Source organism: Centrocercus urophasianus, unplaced genomic scaffold, assembly GCF_019232065.1.
Source record: "Centrocercus urophasianus isolate 14NV4802_14NV808 unplaced genomic scaffold, USGS_Curo_1.0 seq_9, whole genome shotgun sequence".
NCBI classification, from domain to species: Eukaryota; Metazoa; Chordata; class Aves; order Galliformes; family Phasianidae; genus Centrocercus; species Centrocercus urophasianus.
The window spans coordinates 6,839,916-6,845,779 of record NW_024885532.1 but is presented as its reverse complement, the minus strand read 5'-3'; positions in this window follow the sequence as shown (position 1 = coordinate 6,845,779).

Genomic DNA, 5,864 nt, shown 5'->3' with positions numbered 1-5,864 from the left:
CTATCATCTTGTGTAAATAACCAAGAACATACATTACATGAGAAGTGAGTGAAACTGAGTTATGTTTCAGGTAGGAAGGAACAAAAAACCTTACTGGCTAAGACACTGTAATAGATAACAGGTGAATGTGAGTTGCGATGACAAATTTTCAGGGGAGAGTTAATCTGATTTTTTAACATGTAAAAAGGCATACCCACGAACAAACATATCAGACATAATTGGGATATTCAACTTACTGATTTATCCTTGATGTATCCATTTCTGAAGTGCTAAATCCAGTTCCATATTTCACAAGGAAATAAAGAAATAAATGTATTCAATTAAACTTTTGATAACTTTACTGGCTTGTGAAAAAGACTTCAAGAATACAGTTCTTTTAGTAAAAAATGACTATTGTAGGAAATAATTTTATTTCAGACAATGAGAAATTTGACTGAGGAATGAAAGTGCAAAGTGGGATAATTTAATGGGTAAAAATGTCCAAAAACAAATGTATTATTTAACATAAGATTTTGTGTAGACTTTTCAGAGAACTTAAAACATTGAACCACTTTAGAAGTCCATGTAATGGACTCTTTGTTTTGAACAGCTTTAGTCAGATACTGAACACTTTGATGTATTTGAAACAAGAATTAATTCTTAGAAACTGATTTATGCAGAAAATGAAAACTTCAGTTAAGAAAGATCTCATTCAATATTACTGAAAATGTTTATTTATACTTACAACGATAACATTCTATTATGATAGCTTTGCTATCACAAATGAAAATGCTATCACAGTGTGTGTGTGTGGCAGACTGCTCCCATAGAACTTGCATTTTCTTGCCTGATTTTACATACATGGACACACGTATCACCATGAGGTTAAGTCAGCTCCTGAGATTGCTCAGGGAATCAGCTGAATGTTTTTTTCTATACAGCTAGCTCAATATAATATCTTTAAAGGATATCCTGAATTTTGTGAGAACTTACATATAAAATCAATATCAAATTCCTGAGATAATGTTCCAAAACCTCACTGACTAGACAGATTTTGCAGCAATAGTTTGACCCAATAACAGTAGCATTCAAAATTATTTCATTAGGATAGACAGCAAACTGTAAAATGATAAGACTTGCATTCAATTTTTACAAGTTAAATATTCTTTAGCCTTGTCTCACCTCTTCTGGTTTCTCGCTCTCTTACTTGTATTGTTCTAATTCCCGAACTGCATTGCATGCTTTTGCCTATTCTCATTAAAACCTCCCCTGGAAAGCAAATATGGTTGCTGCAGAAGTAATTCTGACTTCACTGTTGAGGGTGATCATTGAAGAAAGCAAACACCAAAAAGAAATATCCAAAACTTACATAAGTCTTCCTGACAGCTAAGTTGTTTCAATGGAGATATCAAATCTTTCAGTGAGGGAGACAACAGTAATAAAGTCCTTTAACAGACAAAAGTTTCCTTCGCTGTCTGCCAAGCTCAAAAAGATATACCTTGAACTAAAGTAAGCTTAGTGTTTGAAGGTCTGGAACAGGTATACAAAAGACATTTTGAAAAAATATTCATAACATAATTTACATAGTTTAACAGCACGTACTAAAATGAGAGGATGTAAGGTCGAGTATCTTCTGCAGAGTCCTAGAGGAATACTAATGTCTTGAGATCTGTAGTGAAAGAAGGCAAACTATTCCTCAGGGAGTTTGCTTTTGTTATATGGAAGACTATGTACATTAAAATGAATACTTGAATTCAGGGCAAGCACATTGCAGTCATTTTTGTTGTTGTTGTTTTGCGTTTTTGTTAAGAAGACAAGTAATGGGATTTTAAGTAAATTAAAGCCATTTTACAATTCACATATACAGTCAGAGAGAGAAAAGGGCATTTAAGCAATCTGACATAATACTTTTTAAAATAGAAGTAATTAACAGACACAGTCTAAGTACACGAAAAATAAGGGGCACTGAATTAATATATTTTTTTCAAAAGTGACCATGCTTTACTATGCATTTTTGCCAGGTGCCTACATGTTGCACCTGTAAAAACCCACACCAGTGGAGGTTAATCACTGCTTCAAAGCTGCTGTGACAGCACTGTTGTTAGGAAAGTGTTGTCCATGGAGTCCAACTTTCACTGCCCCAAACAGGTGGAAGTCAGAAGGTGACAGATCTGGACTTTAAAATGCATATGGTAAACAGTGAAGCCAAGATTGTCAGTGTGATCTAGGGTCTTCAAACTGATGTGGAGCCCAGAGTCATCATGTTGCAGATTGGAGACTGGCAAATGTAATCCCCATCTTCAAAAAGGGATGGAAAGATGATCCTGATAGTTACAGACCTATCAGTCTCACCTTGGTTCCCGAGAAGGTTATGGAACAGATAATCTCAGGAGCCATCACTGGTAATTAAAAGTCAACCAAGGGATCAGGTCCGGTCAGCATGGGTTTATGAATGGTAGATCCTGTCTGACAAACCTGATTTCATTCTATGAGAAGGTGACCCACTTACATATACCTTGTGGGTAAGGCTGTTGATGTTGTCCACCTGACTTCAGTAAAGTCTTTGACACTGTCCCCCACAACATTTTTGTGAAGAAGCTGGCTACCGACAGTTTGGATGCGCGTACAATCTGCTGGATGAAACACTGGCTGGATGGCCAGGCCCAAAGAGTTATGGTCAGTGGAGTTAAATCCAGTTGGCAGCCAGTCACAAAACTGTGTCCCCTGGGGCTCAGTACTGGGGCTGCTTCTATTTGACATCTTTATTAACAATCTTGATGAAAGAATTGAGTGCACCCTCAGTAAGTTTGTAGATGACACCAAGTTGGGACGGAGTGTTGATCTGCTTGAGGGGAGAAAGACTACAGAGGGACCTGGATAGACTGGATCAATAGGCCAAGGTTAACTGTCCGAGTTTCAATAGGGCCAAGTGTTGGGTCCTGCATTTTTGGTCACAACAACCCCAGGTAACCCTACAGGCTTGGAGAGCAGTGGCTAAGAAAGCTACCTGATGGAAAGGGACTTCGGTGTACTGATGGACAGTTGGCTGAATATGAGCCGTGTGCCCAGGTGCCAAGAAGACCAATGGCATCCTGGCTTGTATCAAGAATGGTGTGGTGAGCAGGACTAGGGAAGTAATCCTGCCCCTGTACTTGGCACTGGTGAGGCCTCACCTTGAGTACTGTGTTCAGTTCGGGGCACCTCAGTGTAGAAAGGATGCTGAGGTGCTGGAGCAGGTCCAAAGAAGGGCAACAAGGCTTGTGAAGGACTTGGAGAATATGCCCTACAAGGAGAGACTGAAGGACCTAGGGCCGTTTAGTCTGAGGAAAAGAAGGCTGAGAGGAGACCTTCTTGCTCTCTTCCAATATCTGAAAGGTGCTTACAGCAAGAGTAGGGTTAGTCTCTTCTCACTGGTGACAGGTAACAGGATGAGGAGAAATGGCCTTAAGTTGCACCAGGGTAAGTTTAGATTGGATATCAGGAAGAACTTCTTTACAGTTAGGGTGGTTAAGCTCTGGAATAGGCTTACCAGGTAGGTGGTTGAGTCATCATCCTTGAATGTGTTTAAAAAACCATTTGGATGTGGTGCCTGGGGACATGATTTAGTGGAGGTTGTTAGAGTTAGGGTACTATGGTTAGGTCATGGTTGGAGTCATTGATCTTTAAGGTCTTTTCCAACCTGAGTGATTCTATGATTCTAAAAGAAATGTTGTCTTTTCTAGCCTTTTCTAGTTCAAGCTTTCATCTTGCATCGTAATGAAACAGTCAGCGTTGATGGTATGTTAAGGTTCCAGGAAATCCAGAAGGACCATCCTTTTCATATCTCATGACAATGCATATCACTTCACACACTGAGGACTGTCTATAATTTTTTATTTGACAGGGAATTCACACGTTGCTACTCCATAGACATTTTGATACTGTTTTGTAGTGGTGACACCACATCTCATCACTGGTAATAATGTGATTGAAGAAGCTATCACCTTCAACCTCTTATTGGTTCAATAGATCCTGGCAAACTTGCAAATGGTGTTCTTTCTGTTCCTGTGTGAGCATTCATGGGACCCAGCTGGCATAAAATTTGCAACATTCCAGTGTTATATAAATGTATTAAAATATATACCATGAAAGTGTTTTAATCATGACACCAACATCATTTCCAATGCACTGAAGTCTCTGTATATGATGAATGATTTATGCAGATGAACTTATCAAGACACTCTTCATTTTGTGGTGTAACCATTCAGCATGGCCATCCAGGATATTGCTTGTCTTTCACGTTGCTGTTACCCGTACTGAAACTCATCACCCACCACATAATTGTGCCAACATCTACTGTTTGGTTTCCATAAAAGTTCAGCAAGCATCAATGAATGTCAGTGGGTAAAGTTTTTCTGCATAGATGAACTCATGAATTCAATTCCACACTTTTGTTTCACATGCACTTTTATGCCAGATGCCATTGTGTGAGACTGCTCCTCTGCCATCATCTGTCACAAAATATAACAGAATATTGGCTGGAAAGTTCAATTTTACTACCACACCACCAACACCTGTCCTTGATGTCATGGGCCAATATCTTAAAATTAGCAGCATTACTTTGAGAACATCTCTCTTGTACAGGACAGTAGTTCTTAGCCATTGATCACACTGTCTGTAATTTTCACTTCAACAGTAGCGTTTAAAATCTCAGGTTGTCATTGGGTAAGATCTGGTTTGAATCCTAGGGATTATCAAAGTATGAAATACCTCGAGACAATTTCTACAGCATATATTCATGCATACTTATCTAGTATCAGACATTGACACCTGGAAAATATTTTTCTATCCATGCTTTCAATCAATTATGTGTTTCTATCTTGCCGCCTGTTACCTTGTGTAGAGACAGGATGTCCACCAAATTTGATTGTAGTACAGTGAGGCATGTTTGCTCCCATAATATGTCAGTTACATCAAGGAAGAAGAAAGACAGTGACTACTATCTAAAAAAAAAAATAATGTTACACATCTAAGACAATATTATCATATAGAGGATTCACTGTATCTGAAACAAAAAGTTTGCTTCGAAGGTACTGCTCTCTGCCAACGTGTTAAGTCCTCTCTGTAGTGTCAAGAATTGCTCCTCAGGAAGACATTTAACTTACTGTAGGGATTTTCAGGCCAATTTTTGTGTCAGTTCTACATTTCAAATAATGATCAACAGCAACAAAAGATGTTTCTAGGACTTCCAGAATTCTGTCAGAACTGCATGCATCATTTCATATTGAATGATGAGTGCATTATTAATATTATTTACACAATTTTATAAATCTGTTCAGGATAAACCTCATTACTTTTTTCCAAGTCTGAATCAGATACATATTCATGTCAGCCAGTAGAATACTCAGTGGATGTTGTAAATATATTGAAAAATATAAAAAGAAAAGCATTATCTGCACTAGAAACAATTTGATTTAATGTAATGCTAGTACTTCGCAGCTTTGTTTTCTTCTTTCTTTCTTTTTTTATTTTTTTCTAATAGTCACAGAAATATTTTGAACATTTATTCTGCTTTATGAAAATGAATTTTTGGTTGCTATCTGCAAAATCTCTATATAAATTAAAAATATATTTCACACTTTGTGCCATCTGCTGAGAAGACTGACAATGTTAAAAATAAAATAAATAGGAGGAGATGTATGTTTTTTAATAGTCTGAATATTATGGTAAAGTCAATAGATTTCAGTTTTTAACTCATTGTACCCTACAATTAAGGGAAAGATATGGTAAAAAAGCAAGCAAGCAAAGCAAGCAAGCAAGCAAGCAAACAAACAAACAAAAAACAAACACCAGATATTCTGCAGGCTGAAAACCTCTTGAAGGGAGGCAAAATAATTTTTACATTA